Source organism: Tachyglossus aculeatus, chromosome X1 (assembly GCF_015852505.1).
Source record: "Tachyglossus aculeatus isolate mTacAcu1 chromosome X1, mTacAcu1.pri, whole genome shotgun sequence".
Classification (NCBI taxonomy): Eukaryota; Metazoa; Chordata; class Mammalia; order Monotremata; family Tachyglossidae; genus Tachyglossus; species Tachyglossus aculeatus.
Genome location: NC_052101.1, coordinates 14,837,618 through 14,850,005, shown reverse-complemented (window position 1 = coordinate 14,850,005; position 12,388 = coordinate 14,837,618). Strand labels below are relative to the sequence as shown.

At 44.7% G+C, this 12,388-nt stretch overlaps 1 protein-coding gene across 1 annotated transcript in view; it reads right to left on the bottom strand.

Annotated features, from left to right (window-relative positions):
* The window catches only part of CRIM1 (cysteine rich transmembrane BMP regulator 1), a 227,383-nt gene that overhangs the window by 152,545 nt on the left and 62,450 nt on the right, over positions 1-12,388 (bottom strand). The gene's annotated exons all lie outside the window — the stretch shown is intronic.

The window sequence follows — 12,388 nt, the reverse complement described above, 5'->3', positions numbered from 1 at the left end:
TTAAACAAGGAATTCCCTTATTTGTGGACAGGGAACATGTCTACCAACTGTTATACTGAACTCTCCCAACCACGTATACAGTGCCCTGCACACAGTATGCACTCAAATACCATTAATTGAGAATTGTAATTATATGGTTCTCTGCTGCAAACACTGTACCTGGCAAGAGAAGCAGCTTTGTATCGGTCTACATATTCTGCAAGTTGCACTATATGCTTCAGATGGAGAGAAAACTAATAAACCAAGCGGGAAACAAGACTATTATTATACTTTAACAATGTTGAAAACAATCAGAAACAACAGGAGCACAAAGGACACTGAAAATGAGAAATAGAAAAGTGAGATTATATTCCTGTATCTTCCAGTGGAGAGAATGATTGGTAAATTTGGTTTTGACTACCATAATTATTAGTTGTTTTAATAGGACTAGGAAACGAAAAAGACCTACAAAAAGCGAATCTTCCAGTTTGTCTAGTCCATTTTCTTTGCATAGATAACTCCTGCTGCTAAGTACCAGGCGGGCCTCGTAGCAACCCACGGTGAAATTGGCCTCCCTTATACTCAGGCAGTAAAAAACTTTTAAGTAAGAAGTCATGTAAGAATGGACTCTTTGCTTTTCTCTGTTCTAGTCTTTCATTTGTGCCAGGTGGGAAATAACAAGAGTAACCACTCGCACAACTTTACTCTCCAGACTCAAAACCAGGAAACATCAGAGGCGTTTACAAAACCACATTCTTCACTATTCCACCGCCCCCCGGGCACTCCCCTTCTCTGGGTTATTTATTGTTCCCTAGTCCTATTAAAACTAATAGTCAAAATTAAATTGACCCATCTTTTTCCTCCACTGGAAGATACAGGAATATAATCTCACTTTTCTGTTTCTCATTTACAGAGTCTTTCATCCTCCTATTGCTTCCGATTCTTTTTGACATTGTTGAACTACAATAGCAGAACTGTTTCTCACTTGGTTAGTATTTATTCCTCCATCTGAAGCATATAGTTCAACCTGTAGAATATACAAACCAATACAAAGCTGCTTGGCTTTTGTTGCCAAGTATGACATTTGCAGCAGAGAAGGTTTCTCAAGCCAGGACTAGGGACCTATCTAAGAGCCCAAGAAGGCTGCAAGGAGGGTGGATATAATCCCTGTACTCAACTGCTTCCTTGCCTCATCCTTCAACCCCCATCCTCCAAGCTCACACACAGTAACCAAAGTCTTCAGCATAAACCCTAGCCTTTTCCCTTTCCTCCCTGCTCCCCCAGGAGATGTCCGAGCTAGCCGGCCTGCTCTTCCTTCTCCTTCGAAACCTGGACAAACAGTTCTTCTCTTTCCCCTGCCTGGTCATTTTGGGAAGTGCGATAGGTAGTGGACTGTGGCAGTAGGATAAGGAACCAATCCAATCATATTTATGGAGTGCTTATTATGTGCAGAACACTGTAATAAGCACTTGGTAGAGTAATTCCCGCCGTCGACCCCCGGCCCACGTCATCCCCCTGGCCTGGAATGCCCTCCCTCTGCCCATCCGCCAAGCTAGCTCTCTTCCTCCCTTCAAGGCCCTGCTGAGAGCTCACCTCCTCCAGGAAGCCTTCCCAGACTGAGCCCCCTCCTTCCTCTCCCCCTCGTCCCCTCTCCATCGCCCCCTTCTTACCTCCTTCCCTTCCCCACAGCACCTGTATATATGTATATATGTTTGTACATATTTATTACTCTATTTATTTACTTATTTATTTTACTTGTATATATCTATTCTATTTATTTTATTTTGTTAATATGTTTGGTTTTGTTCTCTGTCTCCCCCTTCTAGACTGTGAGCCCACTGTTGGGTAGGGACTGTCTCTATATGTTGCCAACTTGTACTTCCCAAGCGCTTAGTACAGTGCTCTGCACACAGTAAGTGCTCAATAAATACGATTGATTGATTGATTGATTAATAATAATGATTATTATAATGGTACTTGTTAAGTGCTTACTATGTGCCAGCACTGTTCTAAGCACTAGGGTAGATACAAGTTAATCAGGTTGGACAGAGTCCCTCTCCTACATGGGGCTCTCTGTCTTAATCCCCATTTTACAGATGAGGTAAATGAGGCCCAAAGAAGAGAAATGTCTTGCCCAAGGTCACGCAGCAGACAAGTGGCAGAGTTGGGATTAGAACACAGGTCCTTCTGACTCCTAGGCATGGGCTCTATCCACTAAGCCACACTGCTTCTGCACTGTGGTAAAATATAGCAGATTTGGTAGACATGTGTCCTGCCCAGACCACAGGTGATTGCCAGATAAGGTTAATCATGAACCACTGGATCTGGAGATCCCCCAGAAGTTGACGGGAGAAAGGGTCGCCATTTGCCAGTGTCCCCTCCCAGGGGTGAGCGAGCGTGGAGGGATGTGGGCAAGTGGGGAATTGGTTTCTGGAATTTCTGTAAAATGAAAGATGCTTCTTGGGGATATCCTCTCAGGAATAAGGGGAAAGGTGTGTTGTTTCCCTCCCCACAAAATCCAGCCACAGCTCCCAGGACTGTGTAAGCTCATTATGAGCAGGGAATGTATCTGGTTATTGTTGTACAATACTCTCCCAAGCGCTTAGTACAGTGCTCCACACACAGTAAGCGCTCAATAAATACAACTGAACGAATGAATGAAAAGGGTCTTTCAGGTCTAACAGCGGCCAGAGAGGATTTTACCACAAGGAAAACTCATCCTTTACTTAGGAAGGTTGGTTCTCTTGTGAGGCCACATACCATTAAGGGAGTATACTGGAAACACAGCTGCCATTCGTTCACTATTCGAATTGTTTATCAAGGCTGAGTCCCAGTGGGTCTCCATGTGAGACTAGCACATATTTCTGAATCAGAAGGCAGAATGCCAACTGGAAGCGACGACTGATTTCAGGTAAGGTCAGGCACCATTTGTTCTTGTCTAATAACCCTCCCCAGGTTTTGGCGGCTTCTTACTGCCTCAGATTATTAAACCCTTTAAATGTCAACCTGCGAGCAAATTAATCTGAAACACTAAACTTTCAATAATAAGGTTAGAAAAGTGTCTTTCAGTTGCTTTTCCATTGTTTTAAAAGTGTACACGACTGAATGCTTATTCTTAGAAGGGGAAAAAATACGAGTGAAAAGCTTTTCCATCTCCAGGAAAAGAAAGCATGTTTGGCAAAATAAACTGAGTCGCTGTCATTTTGGGATGAAATTTAAATGAAATTTCATCTCAGTGAAGCTCCCAGAGGGGGTTGGACATTCTCTACAGCCAGTCATCAAAGTTCATAGCATTCCCCAATAAGGAGATTTTCCCTAAATGACCTTCTCATCTTCCTCATCACCAAATCCCATCAGCCATCTCATCCCTCTACTTATTTGCTATTTATTCACTTATAACTCCTGATTTTTTTCTGTTCTCTCACTCCTATTATATAGTCATCAATTCACAGAAACCATATCCTCCAGCAGAATGCATATTTTTTTTATAGTTAGAGGTCCAGATCCCATCTTTTGTGCATTCCCCAAGACTCTAGTAAGATGCTCCATTCACAGAAGTCTAGTAATATCACTGATATGAAAAGAGCTGTCTTTCTAGTGATTAGTCATTCCACACTGTGAGCACATAAAAATCACTCCTTGCCGTGGCTGATACATCTCTGCCACTTGCAGAGTATACTGTCCCTTGGTGTTTGAATCTTCCCAAGGAGAGTACTCCTCTCCAAATGGTAACAGAAGTGGTAATGATATTGATCGAGCACTATACTAGATGCCCAGAAGAATTAGAAATCGTAGAGATGATCCTTTCCCTCTGGAAGGTTACAATCCAGTTTGCAGCACAGCTGGTTAGCCTGTCTGTTACTACTGTTTGTTCTCCAAAAGCCTGTTACATCATGCTATTTGAGATGGCTTCCACTATGTGTTTATAGTGTTTGTTCTACTCTCTTTACTGCGGTAGGCCCTATTTCAGACCGCCCACAGCCACTACTTAAGAATCCTTCTGTTCTTCACGCTCATGTGTCTCGTCCAAGGAAGTCAAGCTGTGGTGAAAATTCTCTCAATGCAAGTGAGCTAACTGTAGAGGGTCTCCAAATTGGTGATCTTTTCACAGCACCTGATGTTGAGGATGGCTTAGAAGGGGCAAAGGTGAAACTGCTTCAGAGGCAGCATTTGCCTTCTATGGCAGGCCCAATCCCACAGCTTCAGAGAAGGTTGGACACCACTACAGCCTAATACACCCTTCAACGTGATAAGGCACTGAACATCCCAGATGTCACCAGAACTCTGGCATTTCCCAGACATGCTTCTCTTTTTGAGTATGTTTTATCTCTGTCAGTCCCCAGCACTGTGCTGACTCAGGAAAGCAAGTCATAACCATCTGTATATTTTCTTATATTTGACCCGCAATAGGAAAGTCATAAGCCTCCAGCTGTCCTCTGAGGGTTCCTTCATATTTTTGATGATGCTTCTAGACTGATGAGTTGGAAGAATTTTCTCTTCCCCTCTCTTGTGGACTGAGATTAGGCAATCAACAGTGCATGGATCTTGGAGGAAGCTCTGCTCACAGTTTGTATCAGAATTTCAAGCCATAGAAGAGACCCTCGAGAAAATAACCAAGGATCTTGTTGAACAGGGGAGGCTCCTTCATTTTGGAATGTATCCAGATGTTAATGAATTAAATGCATTTCATTCAGAGAAACTGATGACTACGAAGGATCTTGTCAAACTCTGACATTCTAGTGTGTTGCTGTACGATGCTGGAACAGTTGGAAAAGCTATGGTTTCCTCTGCCATTGGCTAATATCTTGGGATTAAAAGTCTTGTGTTAATTTTCAAGAAAGCAGATTAAATATTCAAGACAGAAGGGAGCTGAATTCTTCCTACCCATGAGAAAAATCCAAGGCACATGACAGTTATCCTTTTTTTCTTTTTTTTTTTTTACAGAACCAAGATTTCCCAACCTCCCTCCACATTACAGTCCAACATTTAGCAGCTCTCTCTGTCAGTTATTCCTTAGATCTAACCTAAATCCCCCATGTTATAGTTTAATTAGCCTGTTGTGTGTAACTATTTCTCCTCGCTTATTGACACCCATGCCCATCACCCCCGCCAGCTCTTCCGTACATTCAACTCCCTTCTCAGGCCCCCGGTTCCTCCCCCTCCTCCTTCCCTCACCCCCAACGATCTGGCCTCCTACTTCATTAACAAAATTAAATCCATCAGGTCCGACCTCCCCAAAGTCTCTTCCCCCCTTTCTCCATCCCCCTGGCTCTCAGCACTCTCTGCTACTCTCCCATCCTTCCCAGCGGTATCCTCAGAGGAACTCTCCTCCCTCCTCTCAAGTGCTACTCCGGCCACCTGTGCTTCTGACCCCATTCCCTCTCATCTTATGAAATCTCTCGCTCCATCCCTTCTCCCCTCCTTAACTTCCATCTTCAACCGCTCACTCTCCACTGGTTCCTTCCCCTCTGCCTTCAAACATGCCCATGTCTCTCCCATCCTAAAAAAACCCTCTCTTGACCCCACCTCACCTTCTAGTTATCGTCCCATATCCCTCCTACCATTCCTTTCCTAACTCCTTGAACGAGTTGTCTACACGCGCTGCCTAGAATTCCTCAACACCAACTCTCTCCTCGACTCCCTCCAGTCTGGCTTCCGTCCCCTTCATTCCATGGAAACTACCCTCTCAAAGGTCACCAATGACCTCCTGCTTGCCAAATCCAACGGCTCATACTCTGTCCTAATCCTCCTCGACCTCTCAGCTGCTTGTGACACTGTGGACCACCCCCTTCTCCTCAACACGCTATCTGACCTTGGCTTCACAGACTCCGTCCTCTCCTGGTTCTCCTCTTATCTCTCCGGTCGTTCTTTCTCAGTCTCTTTTGCAGGCTCCTCCTCCCCCTCCCATCCCCTTACTGTGGGGGTTCCCCAAGGTTCAGTGCTTGGTCCCCTTCTGTTCTCAATCTACACTCACTCCCTTGGTGACCTCATTCGCTCCCACGGCTTCAACTATCATCTCTACGCTGATGACACCCAGATCTACATCTCTGCCCCTGCTCTCTCCCCCTCCCTCCAGGCTCGCATCTCCTCCTGCCTTCAGGACATCTCCATCTGGATGTCCTCAACATGTCGAGGACTGAGCTCCTTGTCTTCCCTCCCAAACCTTGTCCTCTCCCTGACTTTCCCATCTCTGTTGACGGCACTACCATCCTTCCCGTCTCACAAGCCCGCAACCTTGGTGTCATCCTCGACTCTGCTCTCTCATTCACCCCTCACATCCAAGCCGTCACCAAAACCTGCCGGTCTCAGCTCTGCAACATTGCCAAGATCCGCCCTTTCCTCTCCATCCCAACCGCTACCCTGCTCATTCAAGCTCTCATCCTATCCCGTCTGGACTACTGCACCACCCTTCTCTGTGATCTCCCATCCTCGTGTCTCTCTCCACTTCAATCCATACTTCATGCTGCTGCCCGGATTATCTTTGTCCAGAAACGCTCTGGGCATGTTACTCCCCTCCTCAAAAATCTCCAGTGGCTACCAATCAATCTGCGCATCAGGCAGAAACTCCTCACCCTGGGCTTCAAGGCTCTCCATCCCCTCGCCCCCTCCTACCTCACCTCCCTTCTCTCCTTCTCCAGCCCAGCCCGCAACCTCCGCTCCTCCACCGCTAATCTCCTCACTGTACCTCGTTCTCGCCTGTCCCGCCGTCGACCCCTGGCCCACGTCATCCCCCGGGCCTGGAATGCCCTCCCTCTGCCCCTCTGCCAAGCTAGCTCTCTTCCTCCCTTCAAGGCCCTGCTGAGAGCTCACCTCCTCCAGGAGGCCTTCCCAGACTGAGCCCCTTCCTTCCTCTCCCCCTCGTCCCCCTCTCCGTCCCCCCATCTTACCTCCTTCCCTTCCCCACAGCACCTGTATATATGTACATATGGTTGTACATAGTTATTACTCTATTTATTTATTTATTTATTTATTTTACTTGTACATTTCTATCCTATTTATTTTATTTTGTTGGTATGTTTGGTTCTGTTCTCTGTCTCCCCCTTTTAGACTGTGAGCCCACTGTTGGGTAGGGACTGTCTCTATGTGTTGCCAATTTGTACTTCCCAAGCGCTTAGTACAGTGCTCTGCACATGGTAAGCGCTCAATAAATATGATTGATTGATTGATTGATTGATTTTTCCTGGGTGGAGACTGGTCTAATGCCCTTCACCTGTTTGAATTCTCCTTCCACCTTTCCCTGCTCCCAGCTAAATAGTCCTAATTTTTTAGCCTTTCACCTAAAAATTGAAATTCTCATTTGCATTAAGCTTGTTGTGTACAGGGAACGTGCCTTCCAACTGTTTCTTATATTGCATTCACCCAAACACTTAGTACAGTGCTGTGCACACAGTTTACACACAATAAATACAAGTGACTGAACTGTAGAGTCTAGAGTCACTTCATCGAGGATGAGAAACAGCATGGCCCAGTGGCTAGAGCACCAGTCTGGTAGTCAAAAGGACCTGGGTTCTAATCCAAGCTCCACCATTTGTCTGCTGTATGTCCTTGGGCAAGTCACTTATCTGTGCCTCAGTTACCTCACTTGTAAAATGGGGATTAAGACTTCATGGGGCAGGGCCTGTGTACAACCTGATAAACTCATATTTACCCCAGGACTTAATACAGTGCCTGGCACATAATAAGTGCTTAACAAATACCATTTAAAAAGAAAAAAAAGACGGGAACTAGCATTGAGAGTTTCAGACAGATGGACTCCCAGTTACCGCTCTTTTCTCCGAGTGTTGCAGACCACTTCTGTCCTGGCTTTTTTAAACACTACAACTCAGTATTCTCCAAGTCTGTTGTCTCTCCCACTGGATTACTGCTTTCTCTAAGTCAGTGCTCCAATGCTGATTCTTGGGCATTTTAGTAACTATGACCCCTAGATCTTCTCCTATGGTTCTCTCAGGCATACACAGCATGAGGCAATTTCTAAAAAACAATTCACACGAATGTTTTCATCCTGCCTGGGCACTGCCAGTAACTCGGCTGTTGATTGCTTGCTCACACACCCAACAGGATTCGTTCTTCAACTTGACACAAATCATTCTTGGAACTGTAACCTGCTCAGGAATCTGAGAATTTCAAGATCATTCTAGAAAGGAATCAGTTTATGTTTGAAAAGGATGGCATGATTATTTTTTTTTCCTCCCTTGATTATATAGATGTTCTTAAATCACGTTAATGAGACGCTACTAAGCAGTAGATTTCTGTTTGATGAAAATCCTAGTTAGATGTTCAGGCAAAGGTAAAATCCCTTCTCTCTTTTCCCCACTTCATATTCCTCAGAGATCAATATATCCACAGACCTTTCTCTAGACACAGTGACAAGCCAATAAAGCACTAAGGACTGAAACACACAAAACACTGTTTATTGTTTCTGACTGCCACTGTTACTTCCTCCTTCATGCAGAGTGCTCTCTGCCTGTTTAACTTGGAACCTAGCCAGCCCTGCATCTTATCATAACTGCACAATGTTGAACACATTGTTGGGCTTGAGAGTAAATAATAACAAGAACTACTAAAACAAATGATCATATAATGTCAGAAACATTACAAGATGACAGGTCTCAGAAGTAATTTGGCAGAACTATGCTTACGTAAGTAGTAGACGATTTGTGCCCACAAAAAAAACCAACTTGTACTTCCCAAGAGCTTAGTACAGTGCTCTGCACACAGAAAGCGCTCAATAAATACGATTGAATGAATGAATGATTTGGCACCCAGCAGATCGATTATTGAGTGCTTATTGGGTGCAGCAGTGATCAATCCCTTATCTCCATGATTCTCAAATCAACAGGAATTATTGAACGCTTACTGTGTTCACGGCATGTACTAACTGCTTGATGATCTGATATACAATAGATGTGAAAAAGAAGTTACGATGAACAATGCTATGACTCTGCCGTCTTGGCTTCTGAAAGAGTTCCAAAATGACAAACAACTGTATATTTGCCATGTACTACCACGGTAATGGAGGCAGGCACCTGCTAACCGACCCTCTTGGAAAATTATGCCAGTTGTGTCACCCAACTTGGTGGCAGATTATTCAGAATCTGGTTCTAATCCTGGCTCTGCCACTTGCCCGCTGTGTGGCCTTGGGCAAGTCACTTAACTTCTCTATGCCTCAGTTTCCTCACCTGTAAAATGGGGATACGATACTTGGCCATGAGCACCATGTGCGACTATGTGGTATCTTTCCCCAGAACTTTGGAGAACATATGGCACCGAGCAAGCACTTAACAAATACCATTATTATTAAGTGTGAATAGTGAAGAAAACTTGTGTCCCTGCTGCCTCAAGACTCATTCATTCATTCAATCGTATTTATTGAGCACTTACTGTGTGCAGAGCACTGTACTAAGCGCTTGGGAAGTACAAGTTGGCAACATATAGGGACGGTCCCTACCCAACAGCGGGCTCTTCCCACCATTCACAGCAGTGACAGAGTGGCAAATTTTACGTTCCTTCCCACCACACTCTGAAAACATGGGGGTAATCATAACAACAATGACAATAACAATGATTGCATTAATGTGCTTGCTTTAGCATGCATTGCACTTACTATGTGCCACATGGCAAGTACACAAAATTCTCCAATACTGTGGGAGTTACATTCTTGCAAAGTCTCACATCAGGGAAAACTCGCACTGAGGTCCTCCCTGTGTTTGACAGCATGAGCAAACACAAACCGTTTCTCCCAACCCCACAGCAACCTGTACCCCAACAGGCTCGAGCTGTCGGATAATCCTTCTAGACAAAAACATGTAGTGAATGCACGCATTTATGTCAGAATTGAGTGAATGGTATTTACCACTTGTGTCTTACTGTAGCTGCAACTCTTCTCTTTACTATCTTGACTCTTGCCAAAACACTGTCTCCCTTTCCCTTACTTTAGGCCAGACTTTATTAGGTTAGTCTTTTGCTAAATTCAAGGAACCACTGTAAGGGAAATCGGATACGTCTGATCTCCAAGGCATGTTTACATTAGCCTTTAAGAGAGGAAAACTCTTTTCCTTTATTGCCCTACCACTAAAAAAAATATCACCAGAAATATTTGTTCTGAGCAGACCCCACTGGATCATGAATGCACTCTTTAGCCAGATTTACCCAGATCGCCTATCTCAACCATCCAAATTCATCAGCAAATTCCTCAACATTAGCTAATAATATAGAAATGAAAAGCCTGATGACAGAGCACTAGGATAGCCTTATGACATTCTAAATTCTGTATTTTCCTGAGGGGAAAAAATCACAATCATTTCGAATTTCATGGAAAATGATGAAGAAAGGCTAAAGAAACCATCCCGTGATTTATTTTGCTCCTTGGGTTCCAACTCTTTAAGAGACTAGCACAAGCTATGTGTTCTCATGGATTTATTTCCTCAGACGTCAAAATCAATCTCTCAACATACTTCCCTTTCTCCCAAATGATGAATTACTCAATATGTGAACAAGCAGCTCCTAGACACCAACGGAGAAGCACACACACCAGTAAATGTACATTCATATTCCATAGCAACATAGACTCTTAAGGCAGGAAGACTCTTCAGGCATAAAGTCTCAGAATCCAAACTATGTGCTCCAAAATTCCAGGGCGTGTCTGCATATGTGTGGGCAATCCAAGATAATGTTATCCAGAATTGAAAACTGGATGTCTCTATCTTGGATTTCACCACGCTCTCGTGGAGGTGCTCCAGCATGTGTGGAAAATCAAAGGTGACCATGTGACAAAATTCCAGAGCATACCAGTAGCTTCCCAGAATGCTATCTACTTCAATCCTGACCATCCTAAACAGAGGAACCCAGAGGTGCCAACTTGACAAGTAAGGGAAGGAGGAATGATGACAAAGGCAAAGGATTTAGACTGTGAGGGCAGAACCACTGGCATTTTGGAATTGGGCAGGCAGCTGTAGACAGCCCAGCCTGCCCACTGAAGCCATAGTGGGGCAAACTGCAAGTGGAACTAGAAGATGACAATTTTTGGTTAACATCTCAGGCTTCCAGGAGACTTAAACTGCTCCAGCCAGAACTGGGCTGGGACAGACACTTGTCCTCCTCTCTGTCATCCCCTCAGGTCCAGGGAGAATAAGTGGGTTTTTTGTTGTTGTTTTTTTCCATCCCCACAGGACTTGGGAGCTGGGAAGGGAACTGCCTCAGCCCTGCAAAGTCCCTGGCTGGGGATGGTCTCATTCTGGAGCCAAGCACAAGGCTTAACTTATTCAGGCCGAGGTCTGGGGAGCCAAGGACAGTGTCTGTCCAACTCCCTTCAGGTCCTAGGCTGGCAGGAGGTTTAACTGACTCAGGGGAGGGGTTCTCTCTCTGCCTTCTTCCTGAGCTCAAGATCCTTCTCTCTGCAAGGCCCAAGGGAAGCTTCCACCCTTTAAAAGCCACTGTTCTTGTAGGCCTATTCTGTCAGGGCTCCTCCCTACTTCCCATGTCTAGTTCATCTTCCCATGCAAAATGAAAATCTGGCAACTGTGGAAAACTATATCCAATCTTTAGAGACCCACTGAACAGAAAACCAGCTCTATGGAAATGAATATTTAATTTCCATAGTTCTATCAAAAAGTCCATTTTTAAGATACTCAAACATTTACTATGCTTTACACACTGTTCTAAGTGCTGGAGTAGGTTCAGGTCAATTAGGATCAGGCACAGTTGCTTGTCCTGCATAGGGCTCAGAGACTAAATAGGAGGGAGAATGGGTACTGAATCTCTATTTTAAGGTTGAGGAAAGTGAAGCACAGAGAAGTCAAGTGGCTTGCCCAAGGTCCCATAGCAAACGACTTGCAGAGCCGGAAATAGAACCCAGAACCCCTGTCTCTGTCAACTAGGCTCCACTGCTTCTCCTATCTCACGTGCCTGTCTCCCAAACCTTCTGGCCTCCCTGGAGTGGAAAATCCTGAGCTACCTGGGTCGCAAATTCCTCTCTGAACTCTACCTAGAGGGATGACACTTCTCAGGCTGTAGCTCTGAAGTCAAGCTTTCCAAATTTCTAGTGGGCTCCAAGGGGCTGCTCTTTCCTGTAGGACCTTCAACTACTCACCAGGATTCTTTCTTTTGCCCTCTTTGTCAGGGAGCTGTTCGAGCACCCTCCGACAACTCAGTTTCACCAAATATTTATCGGCCTGGTCATAAATCAAGACCTCCTCCCGAATTTTCCTGTTCAGCCCATTCGGATATGAGTTCTGCCAACAACTTGGGTATGAAGCTTCTCTCTCACTTTCCTACTTTTCCACTGGCAATCAAGTCTCAGACAGGTTCTGATTTCACCTGATGATCCTTTTCTATAATAATAATAATAATGATGGCATTTGTTAAGTGCTTACTATGTGCAAAGCACTGTTCTAAGCGCTGGGGTAGATAC